Source organism: Crinia signifera, chromosome 6 (assembly GCF_055691185.1).
Source record: "Crinia signifera chromosome 6, ASM5569118v1, whole genome shotgun sequence".
Lineage (NCBI taxonomy): Eukaryota > Metazoa > Chordata > Amphibia > Anura > Myobatrachidae > Crinia > Crinia signifera.
The window spans coordinates 218114269-218131884 of record NC_139222.1 but is presented as its reverse complement, the minus strand read 5'-3'; the positions used below and the strand labels follow the sequence as shown (position 1 = coordinate 218131884).

At 45.8% G+C, this 17616-nt stretch overlaps 11 non-coding genes across 11 annotated transcripts; all 11 read right to left on the bottom strand.

The window, feature by feature from the left end:
• Nucleotides 1-500: 500 nt before the first annotated feature.
• Nucleotides 501-691, bottom strand: LOC146012358 (U2 spliceosomal RNA). The gene has a single exon (XR_014445525.1). It is a non-coding gene; the product is annotated as a U2 spliceosomal RNA (small nuclear RNA).
• A 1374-nt stretch (nucleotides 692-2065) lies between these two features.
• LOC146012356 (U2 spliceosomal RNA) lies at nucleotides 2066-2256 on the bottom strand. The gene has a single exon (XR_014445524.1). It is a non-coding gene; the product is annotated as a U2 spliceosomal RNA (small nuclear RNA).
• Nucleotides 2257-3632: 1376 nt separating this feature from the next.
• LOC146012355 (U2 spliceosomal RNA) lies at nucleotides 3633-3823 on the bottom strand. The gene has a single exon (XR_014445523.1). It is a non-coding gene; the product is annotated as a U2 spliceosomal RNA (small nuclear RNA).
• A 1373-nt stretch (nucleotides 3824-5196) lies between these two features.
• Nucleotides 5197-5386, bottom strand: LOC146012601 (U2 spliceosomal RNA). Its single transcript, XR_014445758.1, has one exon. It is a non-coding gene; the product is annotated as a U2 spliceosomal RNA (small nuclear RNA).
• A 1374-nt stretch (nucleotides 5387-6760) lies between these two features.
• LOC146012590 (U2 spliceosomal RNA) lies at nucleotides 6761-6951 on the bottom strand. The gene has a single exon (XR_014445748.1). It is a non-coding gene; the product is annotated as a U2 spliceosomal RNA (small nuclear RNA).
• Nucleotides 6952-8325: 1374 nt separating this feature from the next.
• On the bottom strand, nucleotides 8326-8516 carry LOC146012354 (U2 spliceosomal RNA). The gene has a single exon (XR_014445522.1). It is a non-coding gene; the product is annotated as a U2 spliceosomal RNA (small nuclear RNA).
• A 1374-nt stretch (nucleotides 8517-9890) lies between these two features.
• LOC146012353 (U2 spliceosomal RNA) lies at nucleotides 9891-10081 on the bottom strand. The gene has a single exon (XR_014445521.1). It is a non-coding gene; the product is annotated as a U2 spliceosomal RNA (small nuclear RNA).
• A 1374-nt stretch (nucleotides 10082-11455) lies between these two features.
• LOC146012351 (U2 spliceosomal RNA) lies at nucleotides 11456-11646 on the bottom strand. The gene has a single exon (XR_014445519.1). It is a non-coding gene; the product is annotated as a U2 spliceosomal RNA (small nuclear RNA).
• Nucleotides 11647-13020: 1374 nt separating this feature from the next.
• On the bottom strand, nucleotides 13021-13211 carry LOC146012350 (U2 spliceosomal RNA). The gene has a single exon (XR_014445518.1). It is a non-coding gene; the product is annotated as a U2 spliceosomal RNA (small nuclear RNA).
• Nucleotides 13212-14585: 1374 nt separating this feature from the next.
• On the bottom strand, nucleotides 14586-14776 carry LOC146012349 (U2 spliceosomal RNA). Its single transcript, XR_014445517.1, has one exon. It is a non-coding gene; the product is annotated as a U2 spliceosomal RNA (small nuclear RNA).
• Nucleotides 14777-16150: 1374 nt separating this feature from the next.
• LOC146012348 (U2 spliceosomal RNA) lies at nucleotides 16151-16341 on the bottom strand. The gene has a single exon (XR_014445516.1). It is a non-coding gene; the product is annotated as a U2 spliceosomal RNA (small nuclear RNA).
• Nucleotides 16342-17616: the final 1275 nt, after the last annotated feature.

Below are 17616 nucleotides of genomic sequence, written 5' to 3'. Positions count from 1 at the left end.
GAGAGCGCAAAAAGAAAAGAAAAAAAATATAAGAGATCAAGAAAGAAAAAGCAAAAAAAAAACCAAGCCATTTCAAATGGAGAGGGAGGGGGGTCCAAAAATGCCATTGCTGTGATCCAGTTGATGTTTCCGTGGAAAGATCGTAGGTAAGTCACATAGTGTTTGCCTATTTTTTGGGAGGTCGCAGCGATTGATAAGTCATTTAATTTAGGCAGGCTTCCGGTCTTTTGGCTAGGCCGCATATGCTGATATCAAGTGTAGTGTCACGTAAAAATATTTAACTGCCTCGATTCCAGAAAGTACAATTCAAGGAGTCAAGAAATAGTCACAAAATGATACACTGGAGGCAGGATTTCAAAGTATTTATGCACAAGGGTTAAACCTTGAAGCAGCAAATGCATGCATTTCTAAATACAAAGTTAGTACAAAGGTGCACAAACAATTGATACTCCAAATTAAGTGCCAGGAATGGAAATAGTCTTTTTTTGGATAACAGATTAGGAAGGTGCACCGGTCCTGGAAGTACTGCAATACCAGGTCAATGCGTGGAGTGGACAGAGCAAGCTCTTCTTCCATCTCCCTGTTCTAAAAATCCATTTAATATATGGCCCCCAGATAGGGGGCGTATCAGATATTAAACTGATAAGAACAGATACTACACTTGATCTTAGCCAAAAGGCCGAGAAGCGATAACCCGAATGGGGTCCCAGCAAAGCGCGCGAACCGGAATTCGGCCACCAACACTGGTGCAGAAGAGATTAGCACCACGGACACATCTAACACACACACATCACTTCTATGTCGTTGCAGTCTGAAAGATACCTGGCTGTACGGCAGGTGTGAATAGGACTTGAAGTGCTGGACAGGGACCGGAGGACGAGTAGCCATCCAACTGATTTTGTGATTAGGTCGTCGGCGGGCGGGCAGGGTGCCTCAGCTGGGTAGGAGGCCAAATTTGCATGTGCTCCGCCCCGTCTGTTGACGTCGCGTCAACAGACACACACCCACTAGGCAGACGACCAACAGGCAAGCAGCAGCAGCCAGCTGTCTCCTCGCTCTTTGCTGCTGCATGCCTGTGTCCCTGACGAACTGCTGCTGAGTAAATCAATCAGCTAGCTGCTGCAGAGGAGAAGGAGGAATCTTGCACAATCAGGTGCAATGACGGCTTTCCTGTTTTGAGCCCATTCAGCAGCAGTAGTAGACAGTCAGATGGACAGGCATTCATGTGGCAGGACCCTTTGTGTGACATCACAATCTGCCCTCTATGACATCACAAGCTGCTCACTCGGAATCCGGCGGAACCTGACAGCCAGACAGTCACTTGGAACAGACAGGCAGACAGGACAGTCATGTGTAGGTGAGCTGGGTGGGCCAATGTTTTCTTTTATTGGCAGTTACCACCCAAATGATGGTCCGAAGAAGGTAAGTGATACTTTTTCTAAATCCCCCTCTCAATGATCATCAATTGTTGGGCTCGGCAAAAAAAAATGGAAGAGGAAAAAAAATTCCCAAAACAAAAGAGAGGAAAGAGGAAAAAAATTTCCCAAAACAAAAGAGAGAGAAAAGAGAGCGCAAAAAGAAAAGAAAAAAAATATAAGAGATCAAGAAAGAAAAAGCAAAAAAAAAACCAAGCCATTTCAAATGGAGAGGGAGGGGGGTCCAAAAATGCCATTGCTGTGATCCAGTTGATGTTTCCGTGGAAAGATCGTAGGTAAGTCACATAGTGTTTGCCTATTTTTTGGGAGGTCGCAGCGATTGATAAGTCATTTAATTTAGGCAGGCTTCCGGTCTTTTGGCTAGGCCGCATATGCTGATATCAAGTGTAGTGTCACGTAAAAATATTTAACTGCCTCGATTCCAGAAAGTACAATTCAAGGAGTCAAGAAATAGTCACAAAATGATACACTGGAGGCAGGATTTCAAAGTATTTATGCACAAGGGTTAAACCTTGAAGCAGCAAATGCATGCATTTCTAAATACAAAGTTAGTACAAAGGTGCACAAACAATTGATACTCCAAATTAAGTGCCAGGAATGGAAATAGTCTTTTTTTGGATAACAGATTAGGAAGGTGCACCGGTCCTGGAAGTACTGCAATACCAGGTCAATGCGTGGAGTGGACAGAGCAAGCTCTTCTTCCATCTCCCTGTTCTAAAAATCCATTTAATATATGGCCCCCAGATAGGGGGCGTATCAGATATTAAACTGATAAGAACAGATACTACACTTGATCTTAGCCAAAAGGCCGAGAAGCGATAACCCGAATGGGGTCCCAGCAAAGCGCGCGAACCGGAATTCGGCCACCAACACTGGTGCAGAAGAGATCAGCACCACGGACACATCTAACACACACACATCACTTCTATGTCGTTGCAGTCTGAAAGATACCTGGCTGTACGGCAGGTGTGAATAGGACTTGAAGTGTGCTGGACAGGGACCGGAGGACGAGTAGCCATCCAACTGATTTTGTGATTAGGTCGTCGGCGGGCGGGCAGGGTGCCTCAGCTGGGTAGGAGGCCAAATTTGCATGTGCTCTGCCCCGTCTGTTGACGTCGCGTCAACAGACACACACCCACTAGGCAGACGACCAACAGGCAAGCAGCCGCAGCCAGCTGTCTCCTCGCTCTTTGCTGCTGCATGCCTGTGTCCCTGACGAACTGCTGCTGAGTAAATCAATCAGCTAGCTGCTGCAGAGGAGAAGGAGGAATCTTGCACAATCAGGTGCAATGACGGCTTTCCTGTTTTGAGCCCATTCAGCAGCAGTAGTAGACAGTCAGATGGACAGGCATTCATGTGGCAGGACCCTTTGTGTGACATCACAATCTGCCCTCTATGACATCACAAGCTGCTCACTCGGAATCCGGCGGAACCTGACAGCCAGACAGTCACTTGGAACAGACAGGCAGACAGGACAGTCATGTGTAGGTGAGCTGGGTGGGCCAATGTTTTCTTTTATTGGCAGTTACCACCCAAATGATGGTCCGAAGAAGGTAAGTGATACTTTTTCTAAATCCCCCTCTCAATGATCATCAATTGTTGGGCTCGGCAAAAAAAAATGGAAGAGGAAAAAAAATTCCCAAAACAAAAGAGAGGAAAGAGGAAAAAAATTTCCCAAAACAAAAGAGAGAGAAAAGAGAGCGCAAAAAGAAAAGAAAAAAAATATAAGAGATCAAGAAAGAAAAAGCAAAAAAAAAACCAAGCCATTTCAAATGGAGAGGGAGGGGGGTCCAAAAATGCCATTGCTGTGATCCAGTTGATGTTTCCGTGGAAAGATCGTAGGTAAGTCACATAGTGTTTGCCTATTTTTTGGGAGGTCGCAGCGATTGATAAGTCATTTAATTTAGGCAGGCTTCCGGTCTTTTGGCTAGGCCGCATATGCTGATATCAAGTGTAGTGTCACGTAAAAATATTTAACTGCCTCGATTCCAGAAAGTACAATTCAAGGAGTCAAGAAATAGTCACAAAATGATACACTGGAGGCAGGATTTCAAAGTATTTATGCACAAGGGTTAAACCTTGAAGCAGCAAATGCATGCATTTCTAAATACAAAGTTAGTACAAAGGTGCACAAACAATTGATACTCCAAATTAAGTGCCAGGAATGGAAATAGTCTTTTTTTGGATAACAGATTAGGAAGGTGCACCGGTCCTGGAAGTACTGCAATACCAGGTCAATGCGTGGAGTGGACAGAGCAAGCTCTTCTTCCATCTCCCTGTTCTAAAAATCCATTTAATATATGGCCCCCAGATAGGGGGCGTATCAGATATTAAACTGATAAGAACAGATACTACACTTGATCTTAGCCAAAAGGCCGAGAAGCGATAACCCGAATGGGGTCCCAGCAAAGCGCGCGAACCGGAATTCGGCCACCAACACTGGTGCAGAAGAGATCAGCACCACGGACACATCTAACACACACACATCACTTCTATGTCGTTGCAGTCTGAAAGATACCTGGCTGTACGGCAGGTGTGAATAGGACTTGAAGTGCTGGACAGGGACCGGAGGACGAGTAGCCATCCAACTGATTTTGTGATTAGGTCGTCGGCGGGCGGGCAGGGTGCCTCAGCTGGGTAGGAGGCCAAATTTGCATGTGCTCCGCCCCGTCTGTTGACGTCGCGTCAACAGACACACACCCACTAGGCAGACGACCAACAGGCAAGCAGCAGCAGCCAGCTGTCTCCTCGCTCTTTGCTGCTGCATGCCTGTGTCCCTGACGAACTGCTGCTGAGTAAATCAATCAGCTAGCTGCTGCAGAGGAGAAGGAGGAATCTTGCACAATCAGGTGCAATGACGGCTTTCCTGTTTTGAGCCCATTCAGCAGCAGTAGTAGACAGTCAGATGGACAGGCATTCATGTGGCAGGACCCTTTGTGTGACATCACAATCTGCCCTCTATGACATCACAAGCTGCTCACTCGGAATCCGGCGGAACCTGACAGCCAGACAGTCACTTGGAACAGACAGACAGACAGGACAGTCATGTGTAGGTGAGCTGGGTGGGCCAATGTTTTCTTTTATTGGCAGTTACCACCCAAATGATGGTCCGAAGAAGGTAAGTGATACTTTTTCTAAATCCCCCTCTCAATGATCATCAATTGTTGGGCTCGGCAAAAAAAAATGGAAGAGGAAAAAAAATTCCCAAAACAAAAGAGAGGAAAGAGGAAAAAAATTTCCCAAAACAAAAGAGAGAGAAAAGAGAGCGCAAAAAGAAAAGAAAAAAAATATAAGAGATCAAGAAAGAAAAAGCAAAAAAAAACCAAGCCATTTCAAATGGAGAGGGAGGGGGGTCCAAAAATGCCATTGCTGTGATCCAGTTGATGTTTCCGTGGAAAGATCGTAGGTAAGTCACATAGTGTTTGCCTATTTTTTGGGAGGTCGCAGCGATTGATAAGTCATTTAATTTAGGCAGGCTTCCGGTCTTTTGGCTAGGCCGCATATGCTGATATCAAGTGTAGTGTCACGTAAAAATATTTAACTGCCTCGATTCCAGAAAGTACAATTCAAGGAGTCAAGAAATAGTCACAAAATGATACACTGGAGGCAGGATTTCAAAGTATTTATGCACAAGGGTTAAACCTTGAAGCAGAAAATGCATGCATTTCTAAATACAAAGTTAGTACAAAGGTGCACAAACAATTGATACTCCAAATTAAGTGCCAGGAATGGAAATAGTCTTTTTTTGGATAACAGATTAGGAAGGTGCACCGGTCCTGGAAGTACTGCAATACCAGGTCAATGCGTGGAGTGGACAGAGCAAGCTCTTCTTCCATCTCCCTGTTCTAAAAATCCATTTAATATATGGCCCCCAGATAGGGGGCGTATCAGATATTAACTGATAAGAACAGATACTACACTTGATCTTAGCCAAAAGGCCGAGAAGCGATAACCCGAATGGGGTCCCAGCAAAGCGCGCGAACCGGAATTCGGCCACCAACACTGGTGCAGAAGAGATCAGCACCACGGACACATCTAACACACACACATCACTTCTATGTCGTTGCAGTCTGAAAGATACCTGGCTGTACGGCAGGTGTGAATAGGACTTGAAGTGCTGGACAGGGACCGGAGGACGAGTAGCCATCCAACTGATTTTGTGATTAGGTCGTCGGCGGGCGGGCAGGGTGCCTCAGCTGGGTAGGAGGCCAAATTTGCATGTGCTCCGCCCCGTCTGTTGACGTCGCGTCAACAGACACACACCCACTAGGCAGACGACCAACAGGCAAGCAGCTGCAGCCAGCTGTCTCCTCGCTCTTTGCTGCTGCATGCCTGTGTCCCTGACGAACTGCTGCTGAGTAAATCAATCAGCTAGCTGCTGCAGAGGAGAAGGAGGAATCTTGCACAATCAGGTGCAATGACGGCTTTCCTGTTTTGAGCCCATTCAGCAGCAGTAGTAGACAGTCAGATGGACAGGCATTCATGTGGCAGGACCCTTTGTGTGACATCACAATCTGCCCTCTATGACATCACAAGCTGCTCACTCGGAATCCGGCGGAACCTGACAGCCAGACAGTCACTTGGAACAGACAGGCAGACAGGACAGTCATGTGTAGGTGAGCTGGGTGGGCCAATGTTTTCTTTTATTGGCAGTTACCACCCAAATGATGGTCCGAAGAAGGTAAGTGATACTTTTTCTAAATCCCCCTCTCAATGATCATCAATTGTTGGGCTCGGCAAAAAAAAATGGAAGAGGAAAAAAAATTCCCAAAACAAAAGAGAGGAAAGAGGAAAAAAATTTCCCAAAACAAAAGAGAGAGAAAAGAGAGCGCAAAAAGAAAAGAAAAAAAATATAAGAGATCAAGAAAGAAAAAGCAAAAAAAAAACCAAGCCATTTCAAATGGAGAGGGAGGGGGGTCCAAAAATGCCATTGCTGTGATCCAGTTGATGTTTCCGTGGAAAGATCGTAGGTAAGTCACATAGTGTTTGCCTATTTTTTGGGAGGTCGCAGCGATTGATAAGTCATTTAATTTAGGCAGGCTTCCGGTCTTTTGGCTAGGCCGCATATGCTGATATCAAGTGTAGTGTCACGTAAAAATATTTAACTGCCTCGATTCCAGAAAGTACAATTCAAGGAGTCAAGAAATAGTCACAAAATGATACACTGGAGGCAGGATTTCAAAGTATTTATGCACAAGGGTTAAACCTTGAAGCAGCAAATGCATGCATTTCTAAATACAAAGTTAGTACAAAGGTGCACAAACAATTGATACTCCAAATTAAGTGCCAGGAATGGAAATAGTCTTTTTTTGGATAACAGATTAGGAAGGTGCACCGGTCCTGGAAGTACTGCAATACCAGGTCAATGCGTGGAGTGGACAGAGCAAGCTCTTCTTCCATCTCCCTGTTCTAAAAATCCATTTAATATATGGCCCCCAGATAGGGGGCGTATCAGATATTAAACTGATAAGAACAGATACTACACTTGATCTTAGCCAAAAGGCCGAAAAGCGATAACCCGAATGGGGTCCCAGCAAAGCGCGCGAACCGGAATTCGGCCACCAACACTGGTGCAGAAGAGATCAGCACCACGGACACATCTAACACACACACATCACTTCTATGTCGTTGCAGTCTGAAAGATACCTGGCTGTACGGCAGGTGTGAATAGGACTTGAAGTGCTGGACAGGGACCGGAGGACGAGTAGCCATCCAACTGATTTTGTGATTAGGTCGTCGGCGGGCGGGCAGGGTGCCTCAGCTGGGTAGGAGGCCAAATTTGCATGTGCTCCGCCCCGTCTGTTGACGTCGCGTCAACAGACACACACCCACTAGGCAGACGACCAACAGGCAAGCAGCAGCAGCCAGCTGTCTCCTCGCTCTTTGCTGCTGCATGCCTGTGTCCCTGACGAACTGCTGCTGAGTAAATCAATCAGCTAGCTGCTGCAGAGGAGAAGGAGGAATCTTGCACAATCAGGTGCAATGACGGCTTTCCTGTTTTGAGCCCATTCAGCAGCAGTAGTAGACAGTCAGATGGACAGGCATTCATGTGGCAGGACCCTTTGTGTGACATCACAATCTGCCCTCTATGACATCACAAGCTGCTCACTCGGAATCCGGCGGAACCTGACAGCCAGACAGTCACTTGGAACAGACAGGCAGACAGGACAGTCATGTGTAGGTGAGCTGGGTGGGCCAATGTTTTCTTTTATTGGCAGTTACCACCCAAATGATGGTCCGAAGAAGGTAAGTGATACTTTTTCTAAATCCCCCTCTCAATGATCATCAATTGTTGGGCTCGGCAAAAAAAAATGGAAGAGGAAAAAAAATTCCCAAAACAAAAGAGAGGAAAGAGGAAAAAAATTTCCCAAAACAAAAGAGAGAGAAAAGAGAGCGCAAAAAGAAAAGAAAAAAAATATAAGAGATCAAGAAAGAAAAAGCAAAAAAAAAACCAAGCCATTTCAAATGGAGAGGGAGGGGGGTCCAAAAATGCCATTGCTGTGATCCAGTTGATGTTTCTGTGGAAAGATCGTAGGTAAGTCACATAGTGTTTGCCTATTTTTTGGGAGGTCGCAGCGATTGATAAGTCATTTAATTTAGGCAGGCTTCCGGTCTTTTGGCTAGGCCGCATATGCTGATATCAAGTGTAGTGTCACGTAAAAATATTTAACTGCCTCGATTCCAGAAAGTACAATTCAAGGAGTCAAGAAATAGTCACAAAATGATACACTGGAGGCAGGATTTCAAAGTATTTATGCACAAGGGTTAAACCTTGAAGCAGCAAATGCATGCATTTCTAAATACAAAGTTAGTACAAAGGTGCACAAACAATTGATACTCCAAATTAAGTGCCAGGAATGGAAATAGTCTTTTTTTGGATAACAGATTAGGAAGGTGCACCGGTCCTGGAAGTACTGCAATACCAGGTCAATGCGTGGAGTGGACAGAGCAAGCTCTTCTTCCATCTCCCTGTTCTAAAAATCCATTTAATATATGGCCCCCAGATAGGGGGCGTATCAGATATTAAACTGATAAGAACAGATACTACACTTGATCTTAGCCAAAAGGCCGAGAAGCGATAACCCGAATGGGGTCCCAGCAAAGCGCGCGAACCGGAATTCGGCCACCAACACTGGTGCAGAAGAGATCAGCACCACGGACACATCTAACACACACACATCACTTCTATGTCGTTGCAGTCTGAAAGATACCTGGCTGTACGGCAGGTGTGAATAGGACTTGAAGTGCTGGACAGGGACCGGAGGACGAGTAGCCATCCAACTGATTTTGTGATTAGGTCGTCGGCGGGCGGGCAGGGTGCCTCAGCTGGGTAGGAGGCCAAATTTGCATGTGCTCCGCCCCGTCTGTTGACGTCGCGTCAACAGACACACACCCACTAGGCAGACGACCAACAGGCAAGCAGCAGCAGCCAGCTGTCTCCTCGCTCTTTGCTGCTGCATGCCTGTGTCCCTGACGAACTGCTGCTGAGTAAATCAATCAGCTAGCTGCTGCAGAGGAGAAGGAGGAATCTTGCACAATCAGGTGCAATGACGGCTTTCCTGTTTTGAGCCCATTCAGCAGCAGTAGTAGACAGTCAGATGGACAGGCATTCATGTGGCAGGACCCTTTGTGTGACATCACAATCTGCCCTCTATGACATCACAAGCTGCTCACTCGGAATCCGGCGGAACCTGACAGCCAGACAGTCACTTGGAACAGACAGGCAGACAGGACAGTCATGTGTAGGTGAGCTGGGTGGGCCAATGTTTTCTTTTATTGGCAGTTACCACCCAAATGATGGTCCGAAGAAGGTAAGTGATACTTTTTCTAAATCCCCCTCTCAATGATCATCAATTGTTGGGCTCGGCAAAAAAAAATGGAAGAGGAAAAAAAATTCCCAAAACAAAAGAGAGGAAAGAGGAAAAAAATTTCCCAAAACAAAAGAGAGAGAAAAGAGAGCGCAAAAAGAAAAGAAAAAAAATATAAGAGATCAAGAAAGAAAAAGCAAAAAAAAAACCAAGCCATTTCAAATGGAGAGGGAGGGGGGTCCAAAAATGCCATTGCTGTGATCCAGTTGATGTTTCCGTGGAAAGATCGTAGGTAAGTCACATAGTGTTTGCCTATTTTTTGGGAGGTCGCAGCGATTGATAAGTCATTTAATTTAGGCAGGCTTCCGGTCTTTTGGCTAGGCCGCATATGCTGATATCAAGTGTAGTGTCACGTAAAAATATTTAACTGCCTCGATTCCAGAAAGTACAATTCAAGGAGTCAAGAAATAGTCACAAAATGATACACTGGAGGCAGGATTTCAAAGTATTTATGCACAAGGGTTAAACCTTGAAGCAGCAAATGCATGCATTTCTAAATACAAAGTTAGTACAAAGGTGCACAAACAATTGATACTCCAAATTAAGTGCCAGGAATGGAAATAGTCTTTTTTTGGATAACAGATTAGGAAGGTGCACCGGTCCTGGAAGTACTGCAATACCAGGTCAATGCGTGGAGTGGACAGAGCAAGCTCTTCTTCCATCTCCCTGTTCTAAAAATCCATTTAATATATGGCCCCCAGATAGGGGGCGTATCAGATATTAAACTGATAAGAACAGATACTACACTTGATCTTAGCCAAAAGGCCGAGAAGCGATAACCCGAATGGGGTCCCAGCAAAGCGCGCGAACCGGAATTCGGCCACCAACACTGGTGCAGAAGAGATCAGCACCACGGACACATCTAACACACACACATCACTTCTATGTCGTTGCAGTCTGAAAGATACCTGGCTGTACGGCAGGTGTGAATAGGACTTGAAGTGCTGGACAGGGACCGGAGGACGAGTAGCCATCCAACTGATTTTGTGATTAGGTCGTCGGCGGGCGGGCAGGGTGCCTCAGCTGGGTAGGAGGCCAAATTTGCATGTGCTCCGCCCCGTCTGTTGACGTCGCGTCAACAGACACACACCCACTAGGCAGACGACCAACAGGCAAGCAGCAGCAGCCAGCTGTCTCCTCGCTCTTTGCTGCTGCATGCCTGTGTCCCTGACGAACTGCTGCTGAGTAAATCAATCAGCTAGCTGCTGCAGAGGAGAAGGAGGAATCTTGCACAATCAGGTGCAATGACGGCTTTCCTGTTTTGAGCCCATTCAGCAGCAGTAGTAGACAGTCAGATGGACAGGCATTCATGTGGCAGGGCCCTTTGTGTGACATCACAATCTGCCCTCTATGACATCACAAGCTGCTCACTCGGAATCCGGCGGAACCTGACAGCCAGACAGTCACTTGGAACAGACAGGCAGACAGGACAGTCATGTGTAGGTGAGCTGGGTGGGCCAATGTTTTCTTTTATTGGCAGTTAACACCCAAATGATGGTCCGAAGAAGGTAAGTGATACTTTTTCTAAATCCCCCTCTCAATGATCATCAATTGTTGGGCTCGGCAAAAAAAAATGGAAGAGGAAAAAAAATTCCCAAAACAAAAGAGAGGAAAGAGGAAAAAAATTTCCCAAAACAAAAGAGAGAGAAAAGAGAGCGCAAAAAGAAAAGAAAAAAAATATAAGAGATCAAGAAAGAAAAAGCAAAAAAAAAACCAAGCCATTTCAAATGGAGAGGGAGGGGGGTCCAAAAATGCCATTGCTGTGATCCAGTTGATGTTTCCGTGGAAAGATCGTAGGTAAGTCACATAGTTTTTGCCTATTTTTTGGGAGGTCGCAGCGATTGATAAGTCATTTAATTTAGGCAGGCTTCCGGTCTTTTGGCTAGGCCGCATATGCTGATATCAAGTGTAGTGTCACGTAAAAATATTTAACTGCCTCGATTCCAGAAAGTACAATTCAAGGAGTCAAGAAATAGTCACAAAATGATACACTGGAGGCAGGATTTCAAAGTATTTATGCACAAGGGTTAAACCTTGAAGCAGCAAATGCATGCATTTCTAAATACAAAGTTAGTACAAAGGTGCACAAACAATTGATACTCCAAATTAAGTGCCAGGAATGGAAATAGTCTTTTTTTGGATAACAGATTAGGAAGGTGCACCGGTCCTGGAAGTACTGCAATACCAGGTCAATGCGTGGAGTGGACAGAGCAAGCTCTTCTTCCATCTCCCTGTTCTAAAAATCCATTTAATATATGGCCCCCAGATAGGGGGCGTATCAGATATTAAACTGATAAGAACAGATACTACACTTGATCTTAGCCAAAAGGCCGAGAAGCGATAACCCGAATGGGGTCCCAGCAAAGCGCGCGAACCGGAATTCGGCCACCAACACTGGTGCAGAAGAGATCAGCACCACGGACACATCTAACACACACACATCACTTCTATGTCGTTGCAGTCTGAAAGATACCTGGCTGTACGGCAGGTGTGAATAGGACTTGAAGTGCTGGACAGGGACCGGAGGACGAGTAGCCATCCAACTGATTTTGTGATTAGGTCGTCGGCGGGCGGGCAGGGTGCCTCAGCTGGGTAGGAGGCCAAATTTGCATGTGCTCCGCCCCGTCTGTTGACGTCGCGTCAACAGACACACACCCACTAGGCAGACGACCAACAGGCAAGCAGCAGCAGCCAGCTGTCTCCTCGCTCTTTGCTGCTGCATGCCTGTGTCCCTGACGAACTGCTGCTGAGTAAATCAATCAGCTAGCTGCTGCAGAAGAGAAGGAGGAATCTTGCACAATCAGGTGCAATGACGGCTTTCCTGTTTTGAGCCCATTCAGCAGCAGTAGTAGACAGTCAGATGGACAGGCATTCATGTGGCAGGACCCTTTGTGTGACATCACAATCTGCCCTCTATGACATCACAAGCTGCTCACTCGGAATCCGGCGGAACCTGACAGCCAGACAGTCACTTGGAACAGACAGGCAGACAGGACAGTCATGTGTAGGTGAGCTGGGTGGGCCAATGTTTTCTTTTATTGGCAGTTACCACCCAAATGATGGTCCGAAGAAGGTAAGTGATACTTTTTCTAAATCCCCCTCTCAATGATCATCAATTGTTGGGCTCGGCAAAAAAAAATGGAAGAGGAAAAAAAATTCCCAAAACAAAAGAGAGGAAAGAGGAAAAAAATTTCCCAAAACAAAAGAGAGAGAAAAGAGAGCGCAAAAAGAAAAGAAAAAAAATATAAGAGATCAAGAAAGAAAAAGCAAAAAAAAAACCAAGCCATTTCAAATGGAGAGGGAGGGGGGTCCAAAAATGCCATTGCTGTGATCCAGTTGATGTTTCCGTGGAAAGATCGTAGGTAAGTCACATAGTGTTTGCCTATTTTTTGGGAGGTCGCAGCGATTGATAAGTCATTTAATTTAGGCAGGCTTCCGGTCTTTTGGCTAGGCCGCATATGCTGATATCAAGTGTAGTGTCACGTAAAAATATTTAACTGCCTCGATTCCAGAAAGTACAATTCAAGGAGTCAAGAAATAGTCACAAAATGATACACTGGAGGCAGGATTTCAAAGTATTTATGCACAAGGGTTAAACCTTGAAGCAGCAAATGCATGCATTTCTAAATACAAAGTTAGTACAAAGGTGCACAAACAATTGATACTCCAAATTAAGTGCCAGGAATGGAAATAGTCTTTTTTTGGATAACAGATTAGGAAGGTGCACCGGTCCTGGAAGTACTGCAATACCAGGTCAATGCGTGGAGTGGACAGAGCAAGCTCTTCTTCCATCTCCCTGTTCTAAAAATCCATTTAATATATGGCCCCCAGATAGGGGGCGTATCAGATATTAAACTGATAAGAACAGATACTACACTTGATCTTAGCCAAAAGGCCGAGAAGCGATAACCCGAATGGGGTCCCAGCAAAGCGCGCGAACCGGAATTCGGCCACCAACACTGGTGCAGAAGAGATCAGCACCACGGACACATCTAACACACACACATCACTTCTATGTCGTTGCAGTCTGAAAGATACCTGGCTGTACGGCAGGTGTGAATAGGACTTGAAGTGCTGGACAGGGACCGGAGGACGAGTAGCCATCCAACTGATTTTGTGATTAGGTCGTCGGCGGGCGGGCAGGGTGCCTCAGCTGGGTAGGAGGCCAAATTTGCATGTGCTCCGCCCCGTCTGTTGACGTCGCGTCAACAGACACACACCCACTAGGCAGACGACCAACAGGCAAGCAGCAGCAGCCAGCTGTCTCCTCGCTCTTTGCTGCTGCATGCCTGTGTCCCTGACGAACTGCTGCTGAGTAAATCAATCAGCTAGCTGCTGCAGAGGAGAAGGAGGAATCTTGCACAATCAGGTGCAATGACGGCTTTCCTGTTTTGAGCCCATTCAGCAGCAGTAGTAGACAGTCAGATGGACAGGCATTCATGTGGCAGGACCCTTTGTGTGACATCACAATCTGCCCTCTATGACATCACAAGCTGCTCACTCGGAATCCGGCGGAACCTGACAGCCAGACAGTCACTTGGAACAGACAGACAGACAGGACAGTCATGTGTAGGTGAGCCGGGTGGGCCAATGTTTTCTTTTATTGGCAGTTACCACCCAAATGATGGTCCGAAGAAGGTAAGTGATACTTTTTCTAAATCCCCCTCTCAATGATCATCAATTGTTGGGCTCGGCAAAAAAAAATGGAAGAGGAAAAAAAATTCCCAAAACAAAAGAGAGGAAAGAGGAAAAAAATTTCCCAAAACAAAAGAGAGAGAAAAGAGAGCGCAAAAAGAAAAGAAAAAAAATATAAGAGATCAAGAAAGAAAAAGCAAAAAAAAAACCAAGCCATTTCAAATGGAGAGGGAGGGGGGTCCAAAAATGCCATTGCTGTGATCCAGTTGATGTTTCCGTGGAAAGATCGTAGGTAAGTCACATAGTGTTTGCCTATTTTTTGGGAGGTCGCAGCGATTGATAAGTCATTTAATTTAGGCAGGCTTCCGGTCTTTTGGCTAGGCCGCATATGCTGATATCAAGTGTAGTGTCACGTAAAAATATTTAACTGCCTCGATTCCAGAAAGTACAATTCAAGGAGTCAAGAAATAGTCACAAAATGATACACTGGAGGCAGGATTTCAAAGTATTTATGCACAAGGGTTAAACCTTGAAGCAGCAAATGCATGCATTTCTAAATACAAAGTTAGTACAAAGGTGCACAAACAATTGATACTCCAAATTAAGTGCCAGGAATGGAAATAGTCTTTTTTTGGATAACAGATTAGGAAGGTGCACCGGTCCTGGAAGTACTGCAATACCAGGTCAATGCGTGGAGTGGACAGAGCAAGCTCTTCTTCCATCTCCCTGTTCTAAAAATCCATTTAATATATGGCCCCCAGATAGGGGGCGTATCAGATATTAAACTGATAAGAACAGATACTACACTTGATCTTAGCCAAAAGGCCGAGAAGCGATAACCCGAATGGGGTCCCAGCAAAGCGCGCGAACCGGAATTCGGCCACCAACACTGGTGCAGAAGAGATCAGCACCACGGACACATCTAACACACACACATCACTTCTATGTCGTTGCAGTCTGAAAGATACCTGGCTGTACGGCAGGTGTGAATAGGACTTGAAGTGCTGGACAGGGACCGGAGGACGAGTAGCCATCCAACTGATTTTGTGATTAGGTCGTCGGCGGGCGGGCAGGGTGCCTCAGCTGGGTAGGAGGCCAAATTTGCATGTGCTCCGCCCCGTCTGTTGACGTCGCGTCAACAGACACACACCCACTAGGCAGACGACCAACAGGCAAGCAGCAGCAGCCAGCTGTCTCCTCGCTCTTTGCTGCTGCATGCCTGTGTCCCTGACGAACTGCTGCTGAGTAAATCAATCAGCTAGCTGCTGCAGAGGAGAAGGAGGAATCTTGCACAATCAGGTGCAATGACGGCTTTCCTGTTTTGAGCCCATTCAGCAGCAGTAGTAGACAGTCAGATGGACAGGCATTCATGTGGCAGGACCCTTTGTGTGACATCACAATCTGCCCTCTATGACATCACAAGCTGCTCACTCGGAATCCGGCGGAACCTGACAGCCAGACAGTCACTTGGAACAGACAGGCAGACAGGACAGTCATGTGTAGGTGAGCTGGGTGGGCCAATGTTTTCTTTTATTGGCAGTTACCACCCAAATGATGGTCCGAAGAAGGTAAGTGATACTTTTTCTAAATCCCCCTCTCAATGATCATCAATTGTTGGGCTCGGCAAAAAAAAATGGAAGAGGAAAAAAAATTCCCAAAACAAAAGAGAGGAAAGAGGAAAAAAATTTCCCAAAACAAAAGAGAGAGAAAAGGGAGCGCAAAAAGAAAAGAAAAAAAATATAAGAGATCAAGAAAGAAAAAGCAAAAAAAAAACCAAGCCATTTCAAATGGAGAGGGAGGGGGGTCCAAAAATGCCATTGCTGTGATCCAGTTGATGTTTCCGTGGAAAGATCGTAGGTAAGTCACATAGTGTTTGCCTATTTTTTGGGAGGTCGCAGCGATTGATAAGTCATTTAATTTAGGCAGGCTTCCGGTCTTTTGGCTAGGCCGCATATGCTGATATCAAGTGTAGTGTCACGTAAAAATATTTAACTGCCTCGATTCCAGAAAGTACAATTCAAGGAGTCAAGAAATAGTCACAAAATGATACACTGGAGGCAGGATTTCAAAGTATTTATGCACAAGGGTTAAACCTTGAAGCAGCAAATGCATGCATTTCTAAATACAAAGTTAGTACAAAGGTGCACAAACAATTGATACTCCAAATTAAGTGCCAGGAATGGAAATAGTCTTTTTTTGGATAACAGATTAGGAAGGTGCACCGGTCCTGGAAGTACTGCAATACCAGGTCAATGCGTGGAGTGGACAGAGCAAGCTCTTCTTCCATCTCCCTGTTCTAAAAATCCATTTAATATATGGCCCCCAGATAGGGGGCGTATCAGATATTAAACTGATAAGAACAGATACTACACTTGATCTTAGCCAAAAGGCCGAGAAGCGATAACCCGAATGGGGTCCCAGCAAAGCGCGCGAACCGGAATTCGGCCACCAACACTGGTGCAGAAGAGATCAGCACCACGGACACATCTAACACACACACATCACTTCTATGTCGTTGCAGTCTGAAAGATACCTGGCTGTACGGCAGGTGTGAATAGGACTTGAAGTGCTGGACAGGGACCGGAGGACGAGTAGCCATCCAACTGATTTTGTGATTAGGTCGTCGGCGGGCGGGCAGGGTGCCTCAGCTGGGTAGGAGGCCAAATTTGCATGTGCTCCGCCCCGTCTGTTGACGTCGCGTCAACAGACACACACCCACTAGGCAGACGACCAACAGGCAAGCAGCAGCAGCCAGCTGTCTCCTCGCTCTTTGCTGCTGCATGCCTGTGTCCCTGACGAACTGCTGCTGAGTAAATCAATCAGCTAGCTGCTGCAGAGGAGAAGGAGGAATCTTGCACAATCAGGTGCAATGACGGCTTTCCTGTTTTGAGCCCATTCAGCAGCAGTAGTAGACAGTCAGATGGACAGGCATTCATGTGGCAGGACCCTTTGTGTGACATCACAATCTGCCCTCTATGACATCACAAGCTGCTCACTCGGAATCCGGCGGAACCTGACAGCCAGACAGTCACTTGGAACAGACAGGCAGACAGGACAGTCATGTGTAGGTGAGCTGGGTGGGCCAATGTTTTCTTTTATTGGCAGTTACCACCCAAATGATGGTCCGAAGAAGGTAAGTGATACTTTTTCTAAATCCCCCTCTCAATGATCATCAATTGTTGGGCTCGGCAAAAAAAAATGGAAGAGGAAAAAAAATTCCCAAAACAAAAGAGAGGAAAGAGGAAAAAAATTTCCCAAAACAAAAGAGAGAGAAAAGAGAGCGCAAAAAGAAAAGAAAAAAAATATAAGAGATCAAGAAAGAAAAAGCAAAAAAAAAACCAAGCCATTTCAAATGGAGAGGGAGGGGGGTCCAAAAATGCCATTGCTGTGATCCAGTTGATGTTTCCGTGGAAAGATCGTAGGTAAGTCACATAGTGTTTGCCTATTTTTTGGGAGGTCGCAGCGATTGATAAGTCATTTAATTTAGGCAGGCTTCCGGTCTTTTGGCTAGGCCGCATATGCTGATATCAAGTGTAGTGTCACGTAAAAATATTTAACTGCCTCGATTCCAGAAAGTACAATTCAAGGAGTCAAGAAATAGTCACAAAATGATACACTGGAGGCAGGATTTCAAAGTATTTATGCACAAGGGTTAAACCTTGAAGCAGCAAATGCAT